Source organism: Arachis stenosperma, chromosome 6 (genome assembly GCF_014773155.1).
Source record: "Arachis stenosperma cultivar V10309 chromosome 6, arast.V10309.gnm1.PFL2, whole genome shotgun sequence".
In the NCBI taxonomy this organism is placed as follows: domain Eukaryota; kingdom Viridiplantae; phylum Streptophyta; class Magnoliopsida; order Fabales; family Fabaceae; genus Arachis; species Arachis stenosperma.
The window spans coordinates 36825085-36841806 of NC_080382.1; the positions used below are offsets into that span (position 1 = coordinate 36825085).

The 16722-nt window shown below is 39.6% G+C and overlaps 2 non-coding genes across 2 annotated transcripts; one reads left to right on the top strand and one right to left on the bottom strand.

The window, feature by feature from the left end:
• Positions 1-6793: 6793 nt before the first annotated feature.
• Positions 6794-6901, bottom strand: LOC130937207 (small nucleolar RNA R71). The gene has a single exon (XR_009068436.1). It is a non-coding gene; the product is annotated as a small nucleolar RNA R71 (small nucleolar RNA).
• An 8623-nt stretch (positions 6902-15524) lies between these two features.
• Positions 15525-15632, top strand: LOC130938250 (small nucleolar RNA R71). The gene has a single exon (XR_009069422.1). It is a non-coding gene; the product is annotated as a small nucleolar RNA R71 (small nucleolar RNA).
• The last annotated feature ends 1090 nt before the right edge of the window (positions 15633-16722 follow it).

The following is a 16722-nucleotide window of genomic DNA, read 5'->3' on the forward strand; positions in this document are numbered from 1 at the left end:
AATTCAAAATTCATGCAATTCTTCTCTTCTTTTTTTTTAATTAAAAACATTTTTCATTTAAGAAAGGTGATGGATTCATAGGACATTCATAACTTTAAGGCATAGATACTAAGACACTAATGATCATAAGACACAAACATAAATAAACATAAGCATAAAAATTCGAAAAACAGAAAAATAAAGAACAAGGAGATTAAAGAACGGGTCCACCTTAGTGATGGCGGCTTGTTCTTCCTCTTGAAGATCTTATGGAGTGCTTGAGCTCCTCAATGTCACTTCTTTGCCTTTGTTACTCCTCTCTCATGATTCTTTGATCTTCTCTAATTTCATGGAGGAGGATGAAATGTTCTTGGTGCTCCACCCTTAGTTGTCCCATGTTAGAACTCAATTCTCCTAGGGAGGTGTTGATTTGCTCCCAATAGTTTTGTGGAGGAAAGTGCATCCCTTGAGGCATCTCAGGGATTTCATTATGAGTGGGATCTCTTGTTTGCTCCATCTTTTTCTTAGTGATGGGCTTGTCTTCATCAATGAGGATGTATCCCTCTATGTTAACTCCAACTGAATTACAGAGGTGACAAATGAGATGAGGGAAGGCTAACCTTGCCAAGGTAGAGGACTTGTCCGCCACCTTATAAAGTTCTTGGGATATAACCTCATGAACTTCTATTTCCTCTCCAATCATGATGCTATGAATCATGATAGCCCGGTCTATAGTAACTTCGGACCGGTTGCTAGTGGGAATGATTGAGCATTGGATAAACTCCAACCATCCCCTAGCCACGGGCTTGAGGTTATGCCTTCTCAGTTGAACCGGCTTCCCTCTTGAATCTTTCTTCTATTGAGCGCCCTCTTCACAAATGTCTATGAGGACTTGGTCCAACCTTTGATCAAATTTGACCCTTCTAGTGTAGGGGTGTTCATCTCCTTGCATCATGGGCAAGTTGAATGCCAACCTTACATTTTTCGGACTAAAATCTAAGCATTTTCCCCGAACCATTGTAAGCCAATTCTTTGGGTCCGGGTTCACACTTTGATCATGGTTCTTGGTGATCCATGCATTGGCATAGAACTCTTGAGCCATTAAGATTCCGACTTGTTGAATGGGGTTGGTAAGAACTTCCCAACCTCTTCTTCGGATCTCATGTCAGATCTCCGGATATTCACTCTTTTTGAGTTTGAAAGGGACCTCGGGGATCACCTTCTTCATGGCCACAACTTCATAGAAGTGGTCTTGATGCACCCTTGAGATGAATCTCTCCATCTCCCATGACTCGGAGTTGGAAGCTTTTGCCTTCCCTTTCCTCTTTCTAGAGGTTTCTCCGGCCTTAGATGCCATAGCCATTGCCTTGATATGCATCACAGAATGGTTGTTGATAGTCCATTGGAGGTGGTTGTTGCCATGAGGGTTGATCAAATCCTTGTGGCTCCTCCCATCTTTGATTGTTCCAACCTTGATGCCTGTTCTCATTGTAATTTCCTCTCCCTGCAACATAATTGTAACCAGACTCATAGCCAAAGGGGTGAGAGTTCATAGTAGTGAGATAAAATAAAAATAAAAATTAATAAAAAAGAAAATATTTTGAAAAAGGTATGATTTTTGAAAAAAAAATAAAATAAGATCTTTGAAATAGATATGATTTTTGAAAAAAAATATGATAAGATTTTTGAAATTTAAAACTAAGATAAGATAAGATAAAAAAAATTAAAATAAAAATCTGAAATTTTTTTTGAAAAATATTTACAATAACCAATAATAAGGCATACATTTGCAATTCCCCGGCAACGGCGCCATTTTGACGTTAGGATTTTTGCCAGTATAGAATTTTATAAAAATAGTCGCGTTGTAGATATAGTTTCTAAACCAACAAAAATCCCTTCGTGCAAACGTTTTGGTTGTCACAAGTAACAAACCCCTAAATAAATTGATAACCGAAGTATTTAAACCTCGGGTCGTCTTCTCAAGGAATTGCAGGGAGGTATGTTTTTATTATTGGTTATGAGTTTGTAAATTGGGGTTTTGGAGTTTGGGCAATGGGCACAGGTATATTTTCAAAGCAATAAAAATAAATAAATAACTGTAAAATAAACTCTTGGCAAGGTATAAGAACTGGAAGTCCTATCCTAGTTATCCTTATCAATTGTGATGAGAATTAGATTTTTCTCCCACTTTGTTAATCTCTAACTATGAAGGTAAGTTAAGTGGATGAATTAATTCGAATCCTCAAGTCCCAGTCTTTCCTTGGGAAAAGTTAGAGTTATTGGATCTCGAATCAATTCTTGAAGAATTCCAATTTTCAATCAACAATGAGTTTGATAACTCAAGAGTCACCAATTAATCAACCAAGGCCAAAAGGAAAAACATCTAAATTAAATTAAAAGCATTCATGTAAATAAAGCAATCAAACTACGTTTAAACATAAATTCAAATTCAACATAAAAGAGTTCATAAATTAAATTGGGAAAATAAGTAAAGGGAATATTAAACCTGGAATTCAGAAGAAAATTATAAGTTGGAATAATAATAAATCCTAAATCTTTTAAGAGGAATCCTAATCCTAATCCTAAGAGAGAGGAGAGAACCTCTCTCTCTAAAAACTACATCTAAAATAATAAAAAGTGCATTATGAGAGCATCAGAAGTGTCTGCTTCATTCTTCCACTTTGCAGCCTTTAATCTGTGTTTTCTGGGCTTGAAACTGGGCCGGAAATAGCCCAGGATTCGCTGTTTGCGAAATCTGCCACGCTGATTTTCGCAGATGCGACGTGTCCGCGTGGATGACGCGTTCGCGTCGCCTATCTGTATGGCCACTATGACAAATTATATATCAAATCGAAGCCCCAGATGTTAGCTTTCTAACAGAAGTGAAACTGCATCATTTGGATCTCTATATCTCAAGCTATGGTCGTTTTAGTGCGAGAGGGTCAGGCTGACAGCTTTGCAGTTTCTTCAACTTCTTGTATTCCTTCCGCTTTTGCATGCTTCTTTTCCATCCTCTAAGCCATTCTTGCCATGTAATCCCTGAAATCACTTAATACACATATCAAGGCATCTAATGGTAATAAGAGAGGATTAAATAAAATAAAATAAAAGCCAAAGAAGCATGTTTTCAATCATAGAACTAAACTACTAAGGAATTGTAATATCATGCAAATCATATGAATAAGTGGGTGAAAAGCTTGATAAAACCACTCAATTAAATACAATATAAACCATGAAATAGTGGTTTATCAGTGCGCTCTCAATTGCGTTAGAAATTAGACATCTTGGTCTTTCCAGCAATGTATAATAGTCCACACTTTGCCTGAGATTTGATGGCCCAAACTGGCGTCCAAACACCCACCAGAGACCCTTTTCTGGCATAAAATGCCAGAACTGGCACCAGAACTGGAGTTAAACACCCAAACTGGCATCCAAGCTGGCAATTAACTCCAAGAATGGCCTATGCACGTGAAAGCTTCAAAGCTCAGCCCAAGCACACACCAAGTGGGCCCCAAAAGTGGATTTCTGCACTATCTGCACTTAGTTACTCATTTTCTGTAAACCCTAGTAACTAGTTTAGTATAAATAGCACATTTTACTATTGTATTGGGAGCTTTTTTATCACTTTAGATCATTTTGCACATCTGGGGAGGCTGGCCATTCGGCCATGCCTAGACCTTCTTCTCTTATGTATTTCTACAGTGGAGTTTCTACACCTCATAGATTAAGGTAAGGAGCTCTGTTGTTCTTCATGAATTAATGCAAGTACTATTGTTTCTCTTTCAATTCACGCCTACTTCTCTCCAAGATATACTCTCGTACTTAATTCAGTTAAATCAGAATGAAGGGGGTTACCCGTGACAATCACCCACTATCTTCAATACTCGCTTAGCCAAGATCCGCGTGCCTAACAACCACAAGCGGTCTACATGATGTTCAACGTAGTCATTGGACGACAGCTGGAGTATACTCTCTTGGGTCTCTGATCCACGGACCGAGTCCACGTGGTTAGAACCTTCGTGGTATAGGCTAGAAACAATTGGCAGCATTCCTGAGATCCGGAAAGTCTAAACCTTGTCTGTGGTATTTCGAGTATGATCTAGGATGGAATGACTGTGACGAGCTTCAAACTCACGACTGTTGGGTGTAGTGATAGTGTTCAAAAGGATAGAGAGATCCTATTCCGACAGATCATTAGCCATGCGGTAGCTGTGCCTGGTATTTTTCATCCGAGACGAGAAATCCGACAGTTGATTAGCCGTACAGAAACCGTAGCCGGACCATTTTCACTGAGAGGATCATACAGCTTGCCATGGAAGGGAGGATGCATGATTAGATGAAGACAATAGAAAGCAGAGGTTCAGAAGCAACAAAGCATCTCCAAACGCTTATCTGAAATTCCCACCAATGAATTACATAAGTATCTCTATGTTATTTTCCGTTTTATTTACCTTTTAATTATCAGTACCTCATAACCATTTGAATCCGCCAGACTGAGATTTACAAGATGACCCTAACTTACTTCAAGGCGACAATCTCTGTGGGATCGACCCTTACTCGCGTAAGGTTTTATTACTTGGACGACCTAGTGCACTTGCTGGTTAGTTGTGCGGAATTGTGAAAAGTGTGATCACAATTTCGTGCACCAAGTTTTTGGCGCCGTTGCCGGGGATTGTTCGAGTTTGAACAACTGACGGTTCATCTTGTTGCTTAGATTAGGTAACCTTCTTTCTTGTTTCAACCTTTATTTTCTTTTCAAAAATTTTTCGAAAATTTAATAAAATCATAAAAAAAATTTTGTGTTTCTTGTTTGAGTCTAGTGTCAAATTTTAAGTTTGGTGTCAATTGCATGTTTTTAATTTTCTTAAGTTTTCGAAAATATATGCATTGTGTTCTTCTATGATCTTCAAGTTGTTCTTAATGATTTTCTTTGTTCAATCTCATGATTTTCTTGTTTTGTGTTTTATGTTTTTTTCATATGCATTTTCGACTTCATAGTGTCTAAACATTCAAAATTTCTAAGTTTGGTGACTTGCATGTCTTTCTTTTCTCAAAAATTTTCAAAAAATATGTTCTTGATGTTCATCTTGACATTCAAAGTGTTCTTGCATGCATTATTGGTTTGATTTTAAATTCTTATGTTTTGAGTCATTTTGTGTTTTTATCTTTCCTCATTAAAAAAATTAAAAAAAGTCAAAAAATATATCTTTTCAAGTAAATAATACAAAGAAATAAAGATTCAAAATATAAAGCAGAAGAATCACAGAGAAAAAGAGCTCACTAGCAATAAAACGCCAGTAAAGAGGCACTTTGGGCGTTAAACGCCAGTAAAGATATCATTCTGGGCATTAAACGCGGAATGGGCAGCATTCTGGGCGTTTAACGCCAGAAATGGCAGCATTTTTGGCATTTAGAAAAACGTCCAGTAAAGAAGGATTTCTGGCGTTTAACGCCAGCCAGGGTATCTTGCTGGGCGTTAAACGCCCAAAGAGGCAGCCAAATGGGCGTTAAACGCCAGAATGGATAGCATTCTGGGCGTTTAATGCCAGGATGACACAAGGGAGGTAATTTCTTTTCCAATTCAAGTTTTTTTTTTTCAAATTTTCATATTTTAATTCATAATTTTAAAATCTTATCTCTTTCATATCACATTTTCAAAAATTCTTGCTAACAATTACTGTTTTGATTAAAAAATTGCAAGTTTGTTACTTTCTTGTTAAGAAAGGATCAATCTTTAAATTCTAGAATCATATCTTTCAGTTTCTTGTTAGTCAAGTCATCAATTTTAAAAATCAAATCTTTTCAATTTTTTTTCAATCATATCTTTTCAAATCATATCTTTTTCAATCAAATCTTTTTCAATCATATCTTTTTTTAATTTTGATTTCAAAATCTTTTTCTAACTTCTTATCTTTTCAAAATTATTTTCAAATCTTTTTCAACTAATTACTATTTTTTATCTTTTTCAAAACCACCTAACCACTTTTCTACTTCCAATTTTTGAAAGATACTAACCACTTTTTCAAAACTCTTTTTAATTAACTAATTGTTTTAGTTTTAATTTTTGAATACTCTCTCTCATCTCTTTCTATTTATTTGCTAACACTTTTCTTCTACTTATAATTCGAACCCTCACTCTCCCTATGTGTTCAAATTCTTCTTATTCTCTTTCTACCTCATTCTTCTATTCTTCTTTTCTTCTGACACATCAAGGATTCTCTATACTGTGACATAGAGGATTCCACTACTCCTTTTTGTTCTCTTCTTTTTTATATGAGCAGAAAAGGGATAAAAACATTCTTGTTAAAGCTGATCCTGAACCTGAAAGGACTCTGAAGAAGAAGCTAAGAGAAGCTAAAGCACAACACTCCGGAGAGGACCTTACAGAGAATTTTGAAGAAGAAGCAGACATGGCAGCCGAACCCAACAATAATGCCAGAGATGCAAGGAAGATGCTTGGTGACTATACTGCACCAACTTCTAACTTCTATGGAAGAAGCATCTCAATTCCTGCCATTGGAGCAAACAACTTTGAGCTTAAGCCTCAATTAGTTTCTCTAATGCAATAGAATTGCAAGTTTCATGGACTTCCATCAGAAGATCCTCATTAGTTCTTAGCTAAATTCTTACAGATATGTGATACTGTTAAGACCATTTGGGTTGATCCGAAGGTCTACAGACTTATGCTTTTCCCTTTGCTATAAGAGACAGGGCTAGGATATGGTTAGACTCACAACCTAGAGAAAGCCTGAACTCTTGGAACAAGTTGGTCAATACTTTCTTGACCAAATTCTTTCCACCTCAAAAGATGAGCAAGCTTAGAGTGGAAGTCCAAACCTTCAAACAGAAGGGAGGTGAATCCCTCTATGAAGCTTGGGAAAGATACAAGCAATTAACCAAAAGGTGTCCTTCTGACATGCTTCTAGAATGGAGCATCATATGTATATTCTATGATGGTCTGTCTGAGTTGTCCAAGATGTCATTGGACCATTCTGCTGGTGGATCTCTTCATCTGAAAACACCGGCAGAAGCCCAGGAACTCATTGAGATGGTTGCAAATAACCAGTTCATGCACACTTCTGAGAGAAATCCTGTGAATAATGGGATGACTCAGAAGAAAGAAGTTCTTGAAATTGATACTCTGAATGCCATATTGGCGCAGAACAAAATATTGACTCAGCAAGTCAATATGATTTCTCAGAATCTGACTGGATTGCAAGTTGCATCTGGTAGTACTAAAGAAGCCTCATCTGAAGGAGAAGCTTATGACCCTGAGAATCCTACAATGGAAGAGGTGAATAACATGGAAGAATTCTAGGGAAAGACCTATAATCCTTCATGGAGGAATCATCCAAATTTCTCATGGAAGGATCAGCAGAAGCCTCAACATGGCTTCAACAACAATAATGGTGGGAGAAATAGGTTTAGCAATAGCAAGCCTTTTCTATTATCTTCTCAGTAACAGACAGAGAATTCTGAGCAGAGCCTCTCTGGCTTAGCAAATATAGTCTCTGATCTATCTAAGACCACTCTCAGTTTCATTAATGAAACAAGGTCCTCCATCAGAAATTTAGAGGCACAAGTGAGTCAGCTGAGTAAACGAGTTACTAAAACTCCTCCCAGCACTCTCCCAAGCAATACAGAAGAGAATCCTAAAAGAGAGTGTAAGGCCATAACCATAATCAAAATGGCCGAACCTGGAGAGAGTGAAAAGGCAGTGATTCCAGGGATGTCCACTGACCAATAAGGAGTCCCCTATTGAGGAACCAAAGGAATCTGAGGCTCATACAGAGACCATAGAGATTCCACTGACCTTACTTTTGCCATTCATGAGCTCTGATGAGTATTCTTCTTCTGAAGAGGACGAAGACACTGTTGAAGAGCAAGTAGCTCAGTATCTAAGAGCAATCATGAAGCTGAATACCAAGTTATTTGGTAATGAGACTTGGGAGGATGAACCTCCATTGCTCATCAATGAACTGAATACCTGGATTCAGCAGACATTACCTCGGAAGAAATTGGATCCCAGAAAGTTCTTAATACCTTGCACCATAGGCACCATGACCTTTGAGAAGGCTCTGTGTGACCTGGGGTCAGGTATCAAACTCATGCCACTCTCTGTAATGGAGAAACTAAGAATCTTTGAGGTACAAGCTGTAAAAATCTCACTAGAGATGGCAGACAAAATAATGAAACAGGCTTATGGACTTGTAGAGGATGTCTTAGTGAAGGTTGAAGGCCTTTACGTCCCTGCTGACTTCATAATCCTAGACACTGGAAAGGATGAAGATGAATTCATCATCCTTGGAAGACCCTTCCTAGCCACAGCAAGGGTTGACAAAGGAGAGTTAGTCCTTCAATTGAATGAGGACTACCTTGTGTTTAAGACTCAAGGATCTTCTTCTGTAAACATGGAGAAGAAGCATGAAAAGCTTCTCTCAATACAGAGTCAAGTAGAGCCCCCACACTCAAACTCTAAGTTTGGTGTTGGGAGGCCACAATCATGCTCTGAGCATCTGTGAAGCTCTATAAGAGCTCACTGTCAAGCTATTGACATTAAAGAAGCGCTTATTGAGAGGCAATCCAATCTTATTTATCTATATTAATTACTTTCTCATTTCTATTTTCTAGTGTTAGTCTATGTCTTCTTTAGATTGATGATCATGTGAAGTCACAAAAATAACTGCAGAATTAAAGCGGAATAAAAAACAACATCCAAAACAGCACACCCTAGAGGACGAGCTTACTAGCGTTTAAACGCCAGTAAGGATAGCAGAATGGGCATTTAATGCCCAGTCTAGTAGCATTCTGGGCGTTAAACACCAGAATTGGCAGCCAGACTGGGGTTTAACACCAGAAAAGGGTGTCTGGTGTCTGACTGGCATTAAACGCCAGGAAAGGTAGTAGAATGGGCGTTTAACACCCAGTCTGGCAGCATTCTGGGCGTTAAACGCCAGAATTGACAGCCAGACTGCGTTTAACACCAGAAAAGGGTGTCTAGTGTCTGGCTAGCATTAAACACCAGGAAGGGTAGCAGAATGGGCGTTTAACACCCAGTCTGGCAGCATTCTGGGCGTTAAACGCCAGAATTGGCACCCAAACTGGCGTTTAATGCCAGAAATGGGCATCATCCTGGCGTTTAATGCCAAAAATGGCACATAGTTGGCGTTTAAACACCAGAAAGGTGCAGGGATGAGAAATCCTTGATACCTCAGGATCTGTGGACCCCAAGAGATCCCTACTGGTCGGGCGAAATTGTGAACTATACTTTTTCACAACTCTCATAATCCCTGGTACTGGCTCCAAGAACTTGGTGCGCTTAATACCATGGCATTACACAACTTCGCACAACTAACCAGCAAGTGCACTGGGTCGTCCAAGTAATAAACCTTACGTGAGTAAGGGTCGATCCCACGGAGATTGTTAGTATTGAAGCAAGCTATGGTCATCTTGTAAATCTTAGTCAGGCAAACTCAGATATGTATGGTGATGAACGAAAATAACATAGAAGATAAAGATAGTGATACTTATGTAATTCATTGGTAGGAACTTCAGATAAGCGCATGAAGATGCCTTCCCTTCCGTCTCTCTGCTTTCCTACTGTCTTCATCCAACCCTTCTTACTCCTTTCCATGGCAAGCTCGTATAGGGTCTCACTGTTGTCAGCAGCTACCTCCCATCCTCGCAGTGAAAGCTAATGCTCAATACTCTGTCACAGTACGGCCAATCACCGGTTCGGTTCCCTCCCCTACCGGAATAGAATAACTCTTTTGCGTCTGTCACTAACGCCCAGTAGGTTACAGGTTTGAAGCACGTCACAGTCATTCAATCATTGAATCCTACTCAGAATACCACAGACAAGGTTAGACCTTCCGGATTCTCTTGAATGCTGCCATCAGTTCTTGCCTATACCACGAAGACTCTGATCTCACGGAATGGTTGGCTCGTTTGTCAGGCGAGCACTCGGTTGTCAGGCGATCAACCATGCATCGTGCAATCAGGAATCCAAGAGATATTCACTAAGCCTCAGATGCTTGTAGAACAAGAGTGGTTGTCAGTCACCTTGTTCATAGGTGAGAATGGTGATGGGCGTCAATCATCACCTTCATCATGTTGAAGAACAAGTGATATCTTGGATAAAGAACAAGCGGAAATTGAATGGAAGAACAATAGTAATTGCATTAATACTCGAGATACAGCAGAGCTCCACACCTTAATCTATGGTGTGTAGAAACTCCACCGTTGAAAATACATAAGCATAAGGTCTAGGCATGGCCGAATGGCCAGCCTCCCAATGATCTAAGAACTAAAATGTCCAAAGATGATCTAGAGATCTAAAAGTGATCAAAAGATTTCTATACAATAGTAAAAGGTCCTACTTATAAGAAACTAGTAGCCTAAGGTGTACAGAAATGAGTAAATGACATAAAAATCCACTTCCGGTCCCACTTGGTGTGTGCTTGGGCTGAGCAATGAAGGAATTTCGTGTAGAGACCTTTTCTGGAGTTAAACGCCAGCTCTCATGCCAGTTTGGGCGTTTAACTCCAAATTTTATGCCAGTTCCGGCGTTTAACGCTGGAATTTCTGTAGGTGACTTTGAGCGCCGGTTTGGGCCATCAAATCTTGGGCAAAGTATGGACTATTATATATTGCTGGAAAGCCCAGGATGTCTACTTTCCAACGCCGTTGAGAGCGCGCCAATTGGGCTTCTGTAGCTCCAGAAAATCCGCTTCGAATGCAGGGAGGTCAGAATCCAACAGCATCTGCAGTCCTTTTTGGTCTCAGAATCAGATTTTTGCTCAGGTCCCTCAATTTCAGCCAGAAAATACCTGAAATCACAGAAAAACACACAAACTCATAGTAAAGTACAGAAAAGTGAATTTTAATTAAAAACTAATAAAAATATACTAAAAACTAACTATATCATATCAAAAACATACTAAAAACAATGCCAAAAAGTATACAAATTATCCGCTCATCACAACACCAAACTTAAATTGTTGCTTGTCCCCAAGCAACTGAAGATCAAATAAGATAAAAAGAAGAGAATATGCAATGAACTCCAAAAACATCTATGAAGATCAGTATTAATTAGATGAGCGGGGCTTTTACCTTTTTGCCTCTGAATAGTTTTGGCATCTCACTTTATCCCTTATAATTCAGAATGATTGGCTTCTTTAGGAACTTAGAATCCAGATAGTGTTAATGATTCTCTTAGTAAAGTATGATGATTCTTGAACATAGCCATTTATTGAGTCTTGGCTGTGGCCCAAAGCACTCTGTCTTCCAGTATTACCACCGGATACATACATGCCACAGACACATAATTGGGTGAACCTTTTCAGATTGTGACTCAGCTTTGCTAAAGTCCCCAATTAGAGGTGTCCAGGGTTCTTAAGCACACTCTTATTTGCCTTGGATCACAACTTTATTTCTTCCTTTTTTTCTTTTCTTTTTTTTTCGAATTTTTTTTTTTTTGAAATGCTTTTTCTTGCTTCAAGAATCATTTTATTGATTTTTCAGATCCTCAGTAACATGTCTCCTTTTTCATCATTCTTTCAAGAGCCAACATTCATGAACCACAAATTCAAAAGACATATGCACTGTTTAAGCATACATTCAGAGAACAAAAATATTGCCACCACATCAAAATAATTAAACTATTATAAAATTCAAAATTCATGCAATTCTTTCCTTTTCAATTAAGCACGTTTTTATTAAAGAAAGGTGATGGATTCATAGGACATTCATAACTTTAAGGCATAGACACTAAGACACTAATGATCATAAGACACAAACATGGATAAACATAAGCCTAAATTTTCGAAAAACAAGAAAATAAAGAACAAGGAGATTAAAGAACGGGTCCACCTTAGTGATGGCGGCTCTTTCTTGCTCTTGAAGATCCTATGGAGTGCTTGAGCTCCTCAATGTCTCTTCCTTGTCTTTGTTGCTCCTCCCTCATGATTCTTTGATCTTCTCTAATTTCATGAAGGATGATGGAGTGTTCTTGATGCTCCACCCTCAGTTGTCCCATGTTGGAACTTAGTTCTCCTAGGGAGGTGTTTAGTTGCTCCCAATAGTTTTGTGGAGGAAAATTCATCTCTTGAGGAATCTTAGGGATCTCATGATGAGTGAGATCTCTTGTGTACTCCATCCTTTTCTTGGTGATGGGCTTGTCCTCATCAATGGGAATGTCTCCCTCTATGTCAACTCCAACTGAATAACAGAGGTGACAAATGAGATGAGGAAAGGCTAACCTTGCCAAGGTGGAGGTCTTGTCTGCCACCTTATAGAGTTCTTGGGCTATAACCTCATGAACCTCTATTTCTTCTCCAATCATGATACTATGGATCATGATGGCCCGGTCTATGGTAACTTCGGACCGGTTGCTAGTGGGGATGATTGAGCGTTGTATGAACTCTAACCATCCTCTAGCCACGGGCTTGAGGTCATGCCTTCTCAATTGGACCGGCTTTCCTCTTGAATCTTGCTTCCATTGTGCGCCCTCTTCACATATGACTGTGAGGACTTGGTCCAACCTTTGATCAAAGTTGACCCTTCTAGTGTAAGGATGCTCATCTCCTTGCAGCATAGGCAAGTTGAACGCCACCCTCACACTCTCCGGACTAAAATCCAAGTATTTCCCCCGAACCATAGTGAGATAATTCCTTGGATTCGGGTTCACACTTTGGTCATGGTTCTTTGTGATCCATGCATTGGCATAGAACTCTTGAACCATCAAGATTCCGACTTGTTGAATGGGGTTGGTAAGTACTTCCCAACCTTTTCTTCGGATCTCATGGCGGATCTCCGGATATTCACCCTTTTTGAGTGAAAAGGGGACTTCGGGGATCACCTTCTTCAAGGCCACAACTTCATAGAAGTGGTCTTGATGCACCTTTGAGAGGAATCTATCCATCTCCCATGACTCGGAGGTGGAAGCCTTTGCCTTCCCTTTCCTCTTTCTAGAGGTTTCTCCGGCCTTTGGTGCCATAATGGTTATGAAAAAGCAATGCTTTTACCACACCAAACTTAAAATGTTTGCTCGTCCTCGAGCAAAAGAAGAAAGAAGAGAGTAGAAGAAGAAGAAATGAGGAAGAGGGATATGGAAGTGTGTTCGGCCAAGAAGGGTAAGAAAGGGTGTTTAGGTTGTGTGAAAATGAAGAGTTGAAGAAGGGTATTTATAGGAGAGAGGGGGTAAAGGTTCGGCCATGAGGGTGGGTTTGGGAGGGAAAGTGGTTTGAATTTGAAGGGTGAGGTTGGTGGGGTTTTATGAAGGATGGATGTGAGTGGTGAAGAGAAAGATGGGATTTGATAGGTGAGGGGTTTTTGGGGAAGAGGTGTTGAGGTGATTGGTGAATGGGGGAAGAAGAGAGAAAGTGATGGTAGGGTCCTGTGGGGTCCACAGATCCTGTAGTGTCAAGGAAAAGTCATCCCTGCACCAAATGTTGCTCAAAATCACGTTTTGAGCCATTTCTGGCGTTAAACGCCGGGCTGGTGCCCATTCCTGGCGTTTAACGCCAGGTTCTTGCCCTTTACTGGCGTTTAACGCCAGTCTGGTGCCCCTTTCTGGCGTTAAACGCCCAGAATGGTGCCAGACTGGGCGTTAAACGCCCAACAGCTAGCATTACTGGCGTTTGAACGCCAGTTTCTTCTCCTCCAGGGTGTGCTGTTTTTCTTCCTGTTTTTCATTCTGTTTTTGCTTTTTTCATTGTTTTTGTGACTTCTTATGATCATCAACCTACAAAAAAGATAAAATAACAAAAGAAAATAATTAATTATAAAACATTGGGTTGCCTCCCAACAAGCGCTTCTTTAATGTCATTAGCTTGACAGAGGACTCTCATGGAGCCTCAGGAATGCTCAGAACCGTGTGGGAACCTCCCAACACCAAACTTAGAGTTTGAATGTGGGGGTTCAACACCAAACTTAGAGTTTGGCTGTGGCCTCCCAACACCAAACTTAGAGTTTGACTGTGGGGGCTCTGCTTGGCTCTGTTTTGAGAGAAGCTCTTCATACTTCCTCTTCATGATGATAGAGGGATGTCCTTGGGCCTTAAACACCAAGGACTCTTCATTCACTTGAATGATTAATTCTCCTCTATCAACATCAATCACAGCCTTTGCTGTGGCTAGGAAGGGTCTGCCAAGGATGATGGATTCATCCATGCACTTCCCAGTCTCTAGGACTATGAAGTCAGTAGGGATGTAATGGTCTTCAATCTTTACCAAAACATTCTCTACAAGTCCATGAGCTTGTTTTCTTGAATTGTCTGCCATCTCCAATGAGATTCTTGCAGCTTGCACCTCAAAGATCCCTAATTTCTTCATTACAGAGAGGGGCATGAGGTTCACACTTGACCCTAAGTCACACAAGGCCTTCTTGAAGGTCATGGTGCCTATGGTACAAGGTATAGAAAACTTCCCAGGATCCTGCCTCTTTTGAGGCAGTTTCTGCCTAGACAAGTCATCCAGTTCTTTGGTGAGCAAAGGTGGTTCATCCTCCCAAGTCTCATTTCCAAATAACTTGTCATTCAGTTTCATGATTGCTCCAAGGTATTTAGCAACTTGCTCTTCAGTGACATACTCATCCTCTTCAGAGGAAGAATACTCATCAGAGCTCATGAATGGCAGAAGTAAGTCCAATGGAATCTCTATGGTCTCAATTTGAGCTTCAGATTCCCATTGTTCCTCATTGGGGAACTCATTGGAGGTTAGTGCACGCCCACTGAGGTCTTCCTCAGTGGCGTCCACCTCCTCTCTTTCCTCCCAGAATTCGGCCATGTTAATGGCTTTGCACTCTCCTTTTGGATTTTCTTCTGTATTACTTGGGAGAGTGCTAGGAGGGAGTTCAGTAACTTTCTTGCTCAGCTGACCCACTTGTCCTTCCAAATTTCTGATGGAGGACCTTGTTTCATTCATGAAACTTTGAGTGGTTTTTATTAGATCAGAGACCATTGTTGCTAAGTCAGAAGTATTCTGCTTAGAACTCTCTGTCTGTTGCTGAGAAGATGATGGAAAAGGCTTGCCATTGCTAAACCTGTTTCTTCCACCATTATTGTTGTTGAAACCTTGTTGGGGTCTCTCTTGATTCTTCCATGAGAAATTGGGGTGATTTCTCCATGAAGAATTGTAGGTGTTTCCATAGGGTTCTCCTAGGTAATTCACCTCTTCCATGGAAGGGTTCTCAGGATCATAAGCTTCTTCCTCAGATGAAGCATCCTTAGTACTGCTTGGTGCATTTTGCATTCCAGACAGACTTTGAGAAATCAAATTGACTTGTTGAGTCAATATTTTGTTCTGAGCCAATATGGCATTCAGAGTGTCAATCTCAAGAACTCCTTTCTTCTGATTAGTCCCATTGTTCACAGGATTCCTTTCAGAAGTGTACATGAATTGGTTATTTGCAACCATTTCAATCAGTTCCTGAGCTTCTGCAGGCGTCTTCTTCAGATGAAGAGATCCTCCAGCAGAGCTATCCAAGGACATCTTGGATAGTTCAGAGAGACCATCATAGAAAATACCTATGATGCTCCATTCAGAAAGCATGTCTGAAGGACATCTTCTGATTAATTGTTTGTATCTTTCCCAAGCTTCATAGAGGGATTCTCCATCCTTCTGTCTGAAGGTTTGGACTTCCACTCTAAGCTTACTCCATCTTTGTGGTGGAAAGAACTTTGCCAAGAAGGCATTGACTAGCTTTTCCCAAGAGTCCAGGCTTTCTTTAGGTTGAGAATCCAACCATATTCTAGCTCTGTCTCTTACAGCAAAAGGGAATAGCATCAGTCTATAGACCTCAGGGTTAACCCCATTAGTCTTGACTGTGTCACAGATTTGCAAGAATTCAGCTAAGAACTGATGAGGATCTTCCATTGGAAGTCCATGGAACTTGCAATTCTGTTGCATTAGAGAAACTAATTGAGGCTTAAGCTCAAAGTTGTTTGCTCCAATGGCAGGGATAGAGATGCTTCTCCCATAGAAATCAGGAGTAGGTGCAGTAAAGTCACCCAGCACCTTCCTTGCATTGTTGGCATTGTTGTTGTTTTCGGCTGCCATGGGTTCTTCTTCCTTGAAGAATTCGGTCAGGTCCTCAAAAGAGAGTTTTGCCTTGGCTTCTCTTAGCTTTCTCTTCAAGGTTCTCTCGGGTTCAGGGTCAGCTTCAACAAGAATGCCTTTGTCTTTGCTCCTGCTCATATGAAAGAGAAGAGAAAAAGAGAATGTGGAATCCTCTATGTCACAGTATAGAGATTCTTTGAAGTGTCAGAGGAAAAGAGAAATAGTAAGAAGAAGGAGAAGGAGAATTCGAACTTTAATTAGGTAAGGTTCGAATTGTGCATTTAGAAGGAGTGGTACTCCATAAATAGAAGGATGTGGGAAGGAGGGAAGAGAATTTTCGAAAATTCAATCAAAAGATTTTGAAAACATTTTGAAAATTTGATTGATAGTTTTCGAAAATTGAAAGTGGAAGAGAAATCAAGTGATTTTTGAAAAAGATTTTGAAATTAGAAATTAAAAAGATTTGATTGAAAACTATTTTGAAAAAGATGTGATTGAGAAGAATTGATTGAGAAGTTATGGTTTTAAAAAGATATGATTGAGAAGATATGATTTGAAAACTATTTTAAAAGATATGATTTGAAAACTATTTGAAAAGATATGATTTTAAAAACTAATGACTTGCCTAACAAGAAAAGATATGATTCAAACATAAAACCTTCCTTAATAGAAAAGGCAAAAAATG